The following is a 13611-nucleotide window of genomic DNA, read 5'->3' as shown; positions in this document are numbered from 1 at the left end:
TTGTTGTATTGCCGTATTTCTATCAGAAAGTTAGTGGGTTCGAACAATCAAAATTTTAATGACCTGCAAATACTTTAACTTTACTATCGGAATTTAAAAGGTTAAAGTGTAGTGGTCTTAAAAAGAATTATACCTCAGGATAGCTCAGTCAATGTATAAATATTATAGGCCTACTCATTAAAATTAATAGAATTTATATATTTCAACTATTGTTACATACCTGTTTGCTACAAATCTTGCAGAATATTATTTTTCCATCATAAGTGAATTCTGAATATTCTGTTAGCCATTGCCGGATCAATGTAGATTTTGCACTTATATTTTTCGGCATTATCGCGTTAAACTTCACAGGAAAACGTCCTACCGCTCAAAACTTCTCAACACAAATAAGGTGAGGGAAAGAGCAACTGTTAACGAGCATTCAAATGAACCGTTGTTATTGAGATTCAATTGGACAAAAATACAAAGTTCCACTTATTGTTGCATTTCTTGATAGTGTTAACACTAGGAGGGCCATTCTTTTAAATATTTTGTAACGGTTTACCCTAGTAATTCGCAGTTTTACGACTTTTCATAAATATTTCAAAAACACTCTTTCTCCAAAAATTGTGATTTTATGACACTCTGAAGGGCAGTACAGCTAATCGGTTTCAGACCGAAAACAGTCATTTTTATAGTATAGTATATCTCTGAATCGGTAGCAGCACATGTTGTGATTGTTGCCTGCTTCAAAACTAAGGTTGGTTCTTTGTCGGCATTTATGCCTCCAAACATGTTAAATTCGGTGAAATCTATTGCGAGTGTCGTGAGATTCAAAACATTTTGTTTCCTTTATCAATGGTTTCATGGCCGGTGTGAAGCAAACTTTCCACTTTTTAAATGCCTTAAATTTCGCAGTGAATGCATGTATAAATTATAAAAAGTAAGAGTAAAATGCGAAACTTTACAGTGAGTTAGGCATTTTTAGGCGAATATTAACAAATTAGGCTCTAATAACCATTTTAGGGCACTATAAAACTCTTTGAATACCTTTCAATTTCCATGAAACACAAATATTAATAATTATTTTTACTTTTCTCCTAAAGAAACAAAATAGGCATTTGCCCTAGAATCCGATGTCTGGTTATTACTTCTGTGAATAGATGGCGAAGATAACAGTCGGTGTCGCCAACAGTACATAAATATACCCATATCATAGAATTAAACATTTCAGCCCTCCTAATGGTCGTAAAAAACACCAGGTTTAGCGGGGAACAGCTGATATGGTCAATTATAAGAATAATCTATGCTTAATCTACAACAGTTTTAATCGCCCCAATAATGGTGCCACTTATTGAGAACTTGCAGAACTGTTTCAAAATTTGTCAATTTTTTTATATCTTTGGTTCTCACTTATCACCTCGTTAGAAAGTTCGCTTACACGATCATAAAATCTTAGGTCAGATAGTGGTCGATAATTAAGTGGGCGTTTGCTCAGACGGGGGTAAATTCTTTAATTTATATTTCTGTTTTCTTTAAATATTTAACATGTTCATTCTTGTTTATACAATAGTTTTTAATGTATTTTTCTTTCTATTATCTATACTAATAATAAATCTCTAGCCGAAATTTTTCTGGTAATTTTCGATTTTCCAAAAATAATTGGTCCTAACATATATAATTAACCGCCCTGAAACCGAAATCGCTTTTTTTTTTTAATTTTTGTATGTCTGTCTGTCTGTCTATCTATCTGGATGTTTGTTACCTTTTCACGCGATAATGGCTGAACCGATTTATATGAAAATTGGAATATAAATTACTTTCGTTGTAACTTAGAATTTAGGCTATGTGGCATTCAAAATATTTTATTTAAAAGAGGGGTTATAAGGGGGCTTGAATTAAATAAATCGAAATATCTCCCTTATTATTAATTTTCGTGAAAAATATTACATAACAAAAGTTTCTTTAAAAATAATTTCCGATAAGTTTTATTCCATGCAAAATTTTGATAGGACTGATATTTAATGAGATAAATGAGTTTCAAAATTATAATAACGCCATCTAAGGTGGTGTAATGAAATAAAAAAAACAAATGACTTCGTCTACAAGGGGCCTTGGTCAACAACAATCGAAAGCTATGAAACATAGCCTACAGAGAATGTTTCTATGTTTGTATGAAGTAATATCGGAAGCTAAATTAACCGATTTGTATAATTAATTATTAATTCACCATTGGAAAGTGTAGTTTCTCTAGATGGACATAATGCTATAATGTTATTACAGTAACTTCTGAGTGAATCGAGGACAGGTAAGATTAAAATAGATTCTTATGCACAGAAAACTTGATAGGCATTCGTTTCCTGTATTTCCTAAAATAATTTTTATGACCAAATGAGTGTCTCTGGATCAAAATGATCGCATTTTAATTATGCAAATACAATTTATATTAAGTAACATAAACGATTTATCCTTCTATCAAACACGAATGTTCCCTGGATCAAATATCCTATTTTAATTGTGTAATTACTTTATATTTATTTCTAACGGGTGCAGCGGAGCGCACGGGTACGGCTAGTATTTAATAAGTTTTTTTTGTAGTTTCCTGATTGTAATATTAGCAATAATAAGTGTGTATGATATGATACCAACTTATATGTTAGAAATTGACGATTTTGCATAACATTTCAAAATAATTAGTCATATTTATGCACACAATTTGAATTTATTTTTATTATTATTAATGTTGGGTATTTCAAACACTGACGCAACAATAGCAGTAATGTTGTACGTTTCTGTTAGCATTCAAATACCAACCGTACTAATTCAGTTGTAGTTAGTCAAGTAAGAGGAACAAGACGGTGGCCACTGAGAATTTTTTATGGAATGCTGGACAAAGGTGCAATTAACTCACTCATCATATCCTCATACACTGTTCCCGAATGGAAGAAGCGACGGAAGAATACAAGACAGTACTTGAAGGATCTAGGATTGGCCAATGTGCTACCCTCCATGAAGCAGAGACTCCAGAACAAGAATCTTCCGAGAGAGCTGAAAGCCCTCATCAGCAATATTTCAGTAAATCCACTACTTCCTCATCAGCTAGCTCAAGTAAACGAGAGAAGAAAGAGAAAATGGTGTGACTTTTGTCCACAGGATAAAAACAGAAAAACAAACACATTATGTTTTAAAATGCACTTAAATCACGTGGCAATTGATGCATATAGAAAGTTAGGATTTATAATCAGAAATACAAAAGAATTATAAAATATAAATACTATTGATACTCTATATAAAAATCTAGTTAGGAGTAAGCTAGAGTATGCGTCTGTAATATGGTCACCTCAGTTCCAGTCCCATCAGATGCAAATAGAAAGGATACAGAAAAGATTTTTACGTTATTTATATTTTAAAAAACATCACGTGTCGTCTTATGACAAGAAATATCATATAATCAGTTACTTTTTTAATTTAATTATAAAACTTTAAAAACTGACGATTAATAAATAGTCAAATTTTACTCTGTAAGACTGTTAACGGTACATTGAATAACTGTGATTTTCTTAAATTCCTTCAGTTCAATGTAAAAAGAACAGAATTACGTCATAGGCAACCTTTTATTATTCCCATTCCTAGAACTGTTTTCTTCAAGAACTCTCCATTGTTTGTTATGTGTAATACTTACAACTCTCTGTCTTTAAACTGTGATTCTCAATTAGATTTCAGTTTAACAATTGAAAAATTTCATACAATATTAAAAAGAATTGTATTTCCTTAGATATTTAAATTATGAAGAAGTGTATTATAATGTTTTCACTCTAGTTTTTAAATAATTTTGCATTATTATATTGACATTTGGCACTACATTAACCCTTTCTAACCCAAATTAAATTTACAAGCAATCCATGTTGAAAGAAATAGCTGTATTAGGACCAATTCAGTGACCAAGTTACGGGAGTGGCAACATTTGAAACAAAACTATATTGATGAAAATGTATTGAAATAGAAGTTATCCAGCAAAATTTACCTTCACATGTAACACACAAGTATATAAATGCTATAAAGTTAATTATTGCCATATGGTATCTATAGGTAAGAAAGGGTTAACTGTAATATTATATTCTAGCATCTATTACCGTTATGTATTTTCTTTCTTTCGTTTGTGTTGTTTGTTTTTTTATTATGTATTTTGTGTATGTATTTATGTAAGCCACCTGTAATTTTATTGGAAGCCTGCTTCTGTTGGTGGTGGATTTAAATAAATAAATTACATATGCAAAAAGTACATTTTTTCTGAACAGTGTTTACATGTATGTTCACTGTGGACATAATTGATACAACAGACATTTTCTAACGACAATGATATCTCAACGAGAGTAATATTAATTACATGAAAGACAGATTTTAGTTATTTAATAATATGTGTTCATAAATTGATTCATGATGTCTAAAATTAAAATATTACGCAACAAACTATACATTTAGGTAGAATTAATTGTAGGCCCGTAACTCTTTCCGCTCGAATGATTACATTTGTAATCGATAACATTTCTGTGATCTTTTGTCTGATGAATTCCATTTGGTGTCCTCAGAAGTAGTTTCGTTCTTTACCGATAGAGTAAAGAGAGGGTTGGGAAAAGGGGTGGTTTTATAAACTGCAGAGAGGACTGCATCATATAGGAATGGGATGGGTGTGGGAGAAAGGAGAGAATAACAGGAGGAATGTATGGCGTAATGTGAAGATGCGTTTAATTGATATCGAGAGGCAAGAGATTGAGCTCCAATGTTCGGAAAAGTCCTCACTACATCTACAATCAGATCTCATGCTTAACTGGGGGAGGTGTGACTGCATAAATTCTTGTAACAAAGACAGCAGAGCAGGTTTAGCGTGGGGGCATGAAAGGGTGATAAAATTGTCAACGAAGGAGGAGAGCGCCTTTGTCCACTGTGCAGAGAAAAGGACTCCTATAAACATATTTTATTACAGTGTGTCGAAATGGAACATGTAAGAAGAAAATATCTACCACCCTCGATGCTAAGTCAGAATAGGAGTTCGCTTGCATGTCTTGACCTCATGGGGAATAGAGAATGCGAACAAAAGACTGGATTGTTCCTCTTGAAGGCGAGAAAGATTAGAACTTCAGCTGTTGAAGTTTGTGACACGAACTGAGGAAGGGATAATAGTATACACCCAACTGTACACTTTTATGTCTTGTAGGTTAGGATATATTATATAATGTGTTTTATTGTGCCATTTCCATTTTAATATGTGTATCCTTTTGGAGAATAGTTGGATGTAATCATAGGTGGGGGGTGGGGAAACCTACAAAGTAGGACTTGTTTTGGGTACAAAGCACGTACGGTCAGAAGACCCATGCATTTGATTTTAGGGAAATTACGATAGAGTGCAGCACCCTCCAGTTCCTTGGCCAGCCATTATTAGGAAGAGGATTACTTCGTTTTTTTGTTTCTCCATGGTGTCTCTATGACCTTGTGCACCCATAATTGTGGAAAATTATAAAAAAAATTCAGGCCAAAAAGGGTTAAATAGTTTTTTGTTCATTTTAGCTGGGAAAAGGTTCAATTTAAATAATAATAACCATAAAAATACTTATTTATCCATTTTTTTGCATTTCTTTTGTTTTAAAGCATGGAGTCAAGGTGATCTCACCTGTAGCTATGTTTAAGGAATAAAAAAGTACATATTATGTTGTAGGGTTGTTATAGTCAAATATTTAATCTCCCAAACATCCAACTCAATTTATTTCAACAGTCGTTTACAAAGCTTGCAAGTGCGGAGTACTCTAAGGAGGCATTGAAAGGTGTTCCTACGTGAAAAATATGTAGGGTGCTGAAAAATACTGAAAACCATTGTTATGTATATGCATGCGAGTAGGCATTGTTTCCAGATTTAGGCACTCTGTACAGTGGCGCTACGCTCCTGGGCTTGCTGGTGTGGAATGGTGTTTACGACAGCCATGTCGGTGTGGATGTCTTGGAGGTGCATCTTCTCCCGGAGTAGGAGGCGGTGGCATCTATGAAAACAGAGAAATGATCACTGTAACACGTAAATTATATTACTGTTGTCCGTCAATCGCACGCTTCCTCTTTTAAAAAACTGAGTATTTGGAATGTTTTGTTACTTACTTACTTACTGGCTTTTAAGGACCCCCCAGGTTCATTGCCGCCCTCACATAAGCCCGCCATTGGTCCCTATCCTGAGCAAGATTAATCCATTCTCTACCATCATATCCCACCTCCCTCAAATCCATTTTAATATTATCTTCCCATCTACGTCTCGGCCTTCCTAAAGGTCTTTTTCCCTCCGACCTCACAACCAACACTCTATATGCATTTCTGGATTCACCCATACGTGCTACATGCCCTGCCCATCTCAAACGTCTGGATTTAATGTTCCTAATTATGTCAGGTGAGGAATACAATGCGTACAGTTCTGTGTTGTGTAACTTTCTCCATTCTCCTGTAACTTCATCCCTCTTAGCACCAAATATTTTCCTAAGCACCTTATTCTCAAACACCCTTAATCTCCGTTCCTCTCTCAAAGTGAGAGTCCAAGTTTCACAACCATACAGAACAACCGGTAATATAACAGTTTTATAAATTCCAACTTTCAGATTTTTTGACAGCAGACTAGATGATAAAAGCTTCTCAACCGAATAATAACAAGCATTTCCCATATTTATTCTGCGTTTAATTTCCTCCAGAGTGTCATTTATATTTGTTACTGTTGCTCAAAAGTATTTGAATTTTTCCACATTTTCAGAAGATTAATTTTTAATTTTTTTTATGTTAAGGTCACGAGACGTAAACATATACTTTGTGTTTTCGGGATTTACTTCCAGATCTATCTGTTTATTTAATTTTTGTAGGTTATTTTACGACGCTTTATCAACATCTAAGGTTATTTAGCGCCTGAATGAGATGAAGGTGATAATGCCGGTGAAATGAGTCTGGGGTCCAGCACCGAAAGTTACCTAGCATTTGCTCATATTGGGTTGAGGGAAAACTCCGGAAAAACCTCAACTAGGTAACTTGCCCCAATCGGGAATCGAACCCGGCCACCTGGTTTCGCGGCCAGATGAGCTAACCGTTACTCCACAGGTGTGGACTCTATTTGTTTACTTGCTTGAAGTAAAATTCCCGCGTTTTACCTAATAGTTTCTGGTTTTTCTCTTAACATATTCACGTCATACGCATAGACAAGCAGCTGATGTAACCTCTTCAATTCCAAAATCCTCTCTGTATTCCTGGACTGCCATTTAGAATAACAATCCATTATCGTAAAAAAATAAATTGATACGAAAGCCCAACATAATAATAGTAATAATAAAATAATAATAATAATAATAATAATAATAATAATAATAATGATAATAATAATAATAATAATAATACATTTTATATTTAAGAACTTACATTTCCTCCATCGTTTTGAGGTCGACCTTTCACATCTGCAACATGCAATAAAAGAATATCTTATAGGTATGGAAAAGTTGTGGGATTGTAAGATTAATTATGCAGGAAATAAACAACTTTTATAATATATCCTAATATGCTAAAGTTTAGAGCTACAATGGGGATGACAGAGGAAAAACAAATAGCGTGATGAAATTCATATGTACGTGTGAGAAGAAAGAACCCGCAATTTATATTACTTACTTACTTACTTACTTACTTACTTAGGGGAGAGTCGGGTAGTATCGGACATCGGGTAATATCGGACAATGCGTTACTTTCATCTACCACCATATGGTAGTACCTGAATGACATGGTTACGTTTCTCTATGCGACATAACCATGTCAATCATATCATATCATATCATATCATATCATATCATATCATATCATATCATATCATATCATATCATATCATATCATATATCATGTCATATCATATCATATATCGTATCGTATCATATATCATATCATATCATATATCATACCATTTCATATCATATCATATCATATCATATATCATGTCATATCATATCATATATCGTATCGTATCATATATCATATCATATCATATATCATACCATATCATATCATATCATATCATATCATATCATATATCATGTCATATCATATCATATATCGTATCGTATCATATATCATATCATATCATATATCATACCATATCATATCATATCATATCATATCATATCATATCATATCACATCATATCATATCATATCATATCATATCGTATCGTATCATATATCATATCACGTCATATCATACCATATATCATATCATATCATATCATATCATATCATATATCATGTCATATCATATCATATATCGTATCGTATCATATATCATATCATATCATATCATATATCATACCATATCATATCATATCATATCATATCATATCACATCATATCATATCATATCATATCATATCATATCATATCGTATCGTATCATATATCATATCACGTCATATCATATCATATATCATATCATATCATATCATATCATATCATATCATATCATATCATATCATATCATATCATATCATATCATATATCATACCATATCATATCATATCGTATCGTATCATATATCATATCACGTCATATCATATCATATCATATATCATATCATATCATATCATATATCATATCATATCATATCATATCATATCATATCATATCACATCATATCATATCATATCATATCATATCGTATCGTATCATATATCATATCACGTCATATCATATCATATATCATATCATATCATATCATATCATATCATATCATATCGTATCGTATCATATATCATATCACGTCATATCATATCATATATCATATCATATCATATCATATCATATCATATCATATCATATCATATATCATACCATATCATATCATATCATATCATATCATATCATATCATATCACATCATATCATATCATATCATATCATATCGTATCGTATCATATATCATATCACGTCATATCATATCATATATCATATCATATCATATCATATCATATCATATCATATCATATCATATCATATCACATCATATCATATCATATCATATATCATATCGTATCGTATCATATATCATATCACGTCATATCATATCATATATCATATCATATCATATCATATCATATATCATATCATATCATATCATATCATATCGTATCGTATCATATATCATATCACGTCATATCATATCATATATCATATCATATCATATCATATCATATCATATCATATCATATCATATCATATCATATCATATATCATACCATATCATATCATATCATATCACATCATATCACATCATATCATATCATATCATATCGTATCGTATCATATATCATATCACGTCATATCATATCATATATCATATCATATCATATCATATCATATCATATCATATCATATCATATCATATCATATCATATCACATCATATCATATCATATCATATCATATCATATCATATCGTATCGTATCATATATCATATCACGTCATATCATATCATATATCATATCATATCATATCATATCATATATCATATCATATCATATCATATCATATATCATGTCATATCATATCATATATCATATATCGTATCATATATCATATCATATCATATCATATATCATATCATATCATATCATATCATATCATATCATATCATATCATATCATATCATATCATATCATATCATATCGTATCGTATCATATATCATATCACGTCATATCATATCATATCATATATCATATCATATCATATCATATCATATATCATATATCGTATCGTATCATATATCATATCATATCATATCATATATCATATCATATCATATCATATCATATCATATCATATCATATCATATCATATCATATCATATCATATCATATCGTATCGTATCATATATCATATCACGTCATATCATATCATATCATATATCATATCATATCATATCATATCATATCATATCATATCATATCATATCATATCATATCATATCGTATCGTATCATATATCATATCACGTCATATCATATCATATCATATATCATATCATATCATATCATATCATATACACTATAAAAGTCATACATTTATTTCTTGTTTAGTGTCATCCATTACAAAGTATGTGCATCTCGAACTGCTCCCAATATGTTTCTCAAATCTTTTGGTTCAAAAATTGAATATTAGCGAAAGGAATTTACCAGACAATAATATCTTACATAAATAAATAAAATGTATTTCGGTTTTAAAGGCTAAAACTACAGTGTAACGAAGCTCGATATAGGGTAGAGTAGCATAAATCGCACCGCTTGCTAAATGGCACCACTGCTAGTTTAAAACAAGTTACTGTAGTAGTGTACCATATGAACTTCCACCATGTCACTTGAATTCTGCACTTCTTTCTGTCTGCAACGTGGTGATAGTGTATCTAATATAATCGCTCAGGTGGATGTATATTTAGCTAACATTTTGTAACTAAATAACGGATTTGTATGCAAAGCAATCCACAATCCTAAGATGTTATTGGTTTAAAGAGATGTTAAAGAACATTTAACTTAGTAGGATTTTCGAACATGTGGTGATTATAGGCTAGAATGAAGGAAATAATAACTTATGACGTAGTTTCTCAATTCGCACCACTTTGTAGGTGCCTAATTCACACCGGTGCGATATGAGCAACTGTAGCGATTCTAACCGTACAAAAGAAGGCCCCAAAAATTTTAGCTGAACGAGGAATATATCAGGTGGGTGCAATATCAAGTGGTGAGAAGGGCGTTAATACAACAAGTGTGTGTTGTACAACCGCACCAGGTATTTTGTGCTACCCATGATAATTTTTAAACGTCAAACAGTGCATCCTTCATTATCAGCTGGTGCTTCGCCAGGATCGTGAGTTGTTTGCTCTGAGTCAGGTTACACCAACAGTGAAGTAATTGTCGAATAGCTCAAACATTTTATTCGCCACTCAAACCTGCCATAGAAAAAAGTGCTGTTTCTTTAGTCCACCTATACGATCAATTCCAACAATTTAGAAGCTATTAGAATATCTCGGGAAAATGGTATGCTCCTGTTTCAGCTTCCTCGTCATAATACTCATAGGCCCAGCCTTTAGATATTTCTATCTTCAAATCATTTCAGACAGCTATATCATGAAGCAGTTCTTAGGTGACTTCGAGATAATCGTGGAGAAAAGGTGACGCAGTTTACAGTCTGAACTGCCTGGTGAAGCACATGGCAAATGTGTAACAATAAAAAATGCATTCAGCCAGTTCATATGTTAGTAATTTATGCTCTATGTTTTTCAATTTCATTTGAAGAAACGTTACTCTCTTTCATCAATTTCAATAAACTTGTAATTTGTATTTATCACATTATTCATATTAAATACTGTTCAATATGTTCAATATTAAAAGCTTTCCTTCATCCTGTTCCTTGCAGTTAAAGAGGTGCGATTTAAGAAACTGCAGGTGCTATTTAGGAAAGTAGGTCCCTAAATGGCACCAGTGACAAGTGTTTCGAAAATGTCATTCTAATTCAAAAATATTAAATGAAATTCAAGGATTCGTTCTTATTTGAAAGATAAATGTTCCGGGATTGTATTTCTGTAAAGCAATGTAGAAAATAAAAACAGTACTGTTCAATAAAAATTACAAATGCTAAAGTGGTGCGATATACGCAACCTTACCATACTATCATGCTAGTTTCTACAGGGACATCATTTTATTTTTACTAACATTTTTAATATTAACCTGTCTATACCTTTAGAGAACCGGAAACACCGCTTGCTCCCCCCCTCCAAGACTGGAGTTCGATGATACTGGCGTAAAACACAAATCACTCTACTAGGTATAGGAAGGAAGAAAAGTAGTTCATCCATTTACGTAAACTAGGAAATATCGCGATTTTGAGTTTGATCATTTTCATTAGGTTTTTCTTTAATCAAAGTACAGTACTGTATTAAGAATAAGTGTTTTTACTCACCAACTGAGCTGTCCATGTGGACGTATTCATTATGCAGTGTATATTATACTGTCTACAGCACATTAGCGTACAATATAGAGAAAGAAGTTAAATTGAAAAATAATCATAATATGAATATTTAAACACAATTTTGAAAATGGTGGCCGTTCATTTCGATACAGGCTTCAGTTCTTTTGTGCATATTATCGCACTATAGACTATTGCATCTAATTCCAATTGCCAGTTTCGTCCTTCGTACTAGTAACTCATGTTGAAATAATTCTGTACCTACTCTACGTACTGTAAATTCAATCTTCACTTCTGCTCGACTCGAAAATATAAAATTACTCAGACATGCTATCTACTGTCCGTCCAAGTGGTTATGCCGCAGGATTGTAGAAAGGGAGGAAATCACGTGACGGTTAATTACTTAACGAGGCCCTTTTATTTAAGTTAAATTAAACAGCTGTATAATATTACGTAAACGCCCAATTCCTAAGAGAAATTAATGTTTTCAGAAAAGAGCTAAGACAGCACAGCTATTATAGAGGGGAGAGCAGAAGCAGGTGGGGGAAATCGGGATGCGACGTAGGCAAACGGACAGTACCTGTGCGAAAATATGGTTCAATATTGAAAGCTCTTTCGTAACTGGAACACGAGAACATATTTCTGGAACGTACTATACTCAGTAACTCAGTACTGCTTACTATCTGCGGTCTTGGTTCTGTGTGGAGTTGGAACTTCATTAGTAGGAGGGGTGGGAGTGAAGTACATTCAAAAACTCAGGTACAATAAAAATTGAAGTAAAAATAAAATGATGTCCCTGTATGATTAAAAAATTAAGAGATATTAGCTTCCAGCGACTTCAGTGGCTGCCTCTTAAACTAGAAAATCTTATTTTACTATCTGACAGTAACAGCGCAGTCTAGTATATACAGTCACGAAGCTTGAGTTTATGAGGGTACTAGAAACAATTGACTGTGCAGGTACTACTTCGCATTGTCTGTGATGAGGCGATAGTAGCGATCCTAGTGGTTAGCAACTATCTATGGATGCATATTTACTACGTATTGAGCTTCGTGACTGTGGTAATAGCATAACATAGGCCTATATTAAAACGATACTCACCCACGGAGAGGAGGACGACCGTCACCGCAACAATCAGAAACAGAACACGTTTGTCCATCTTGTGTGGGATGGAAGAGTAATGCAATGGTCAGGAAGCCTCACTTATATACTGCAGTGAACTGGTTAGCTTTATCTGTTAGCGTAGGACAGCGGAGTAATCCCCTTGCACAACAATTCCTGTCCACATGTGTTAGTCACAAACAAGGAATCCAGAACCTTGGTATTTCTTACAAGTCATACTCTAAAAACATCTATTTTTAAGCTCAATTGAGGGGTTGGGTGCAAGAAAGGCACTTCTCTCAAATGCAAGTTTTGAGAAAATTGATGTTGAAAATTGAAACCGTAATAATTAGGGACCGGATTTTTATGTAATTACATATTGTAGCCTATTCCTTTCAACCTAACCGTATATAAATAACAAATCTTTGCGAATCTTGTAATTACCATTAATGTATTAAAATTTGATACTACATATGAGTCATTCCAAGTCAAATCGCACAAAATTATACAAATTTTGACCTTCAT

The 13611-nt window shown here is 32.7% G+C and overlaps 1 long non-coding RNA gene across 1 annotated transcript; it reads right to left on the bottom strand.

Moving 5' to 3' along the window:
• Nucleotides 1–5717: 5717 nt before the first annotated feature.
• LOC138700338 (uncharacterized) lies at nucleotides 5718–13216 on the bottom strand. Its single transcript, XR_011332331.1, has 3 exons — nucleotides 13087–13216; nucleotides 7414–7448; nucleotides 5718–6011 (listed from the first exon to the last, which is right to left on the bottom strand). It is a non-coding gene; the product is annotated as an uncharacterized lncRNA (long non-coding RNA).
• Between the last annotated feature and the right edge of the window lie 395 nt (nucleotides 13217–13611).

This window comes from Periplaneta americana, chromosome 5 (genome assembly GCF_040183065.1).
Source record: "Periplaneta americana isolate PAMFEO1 chromosome 5, P.americana_PAMFEO1_priV1, whole genome shotgun sequence".
Classification (NCBI taxonomy): domain Eukaryota; kingdom Metazoa; phylum Arthropoda; class Insecta; order Blattodea; family Blattidae; genus Periplaneta; species Periplaneta americana.
This window is presented reverse-complemented; position numbering and strand designations above follow the sequence as displayed.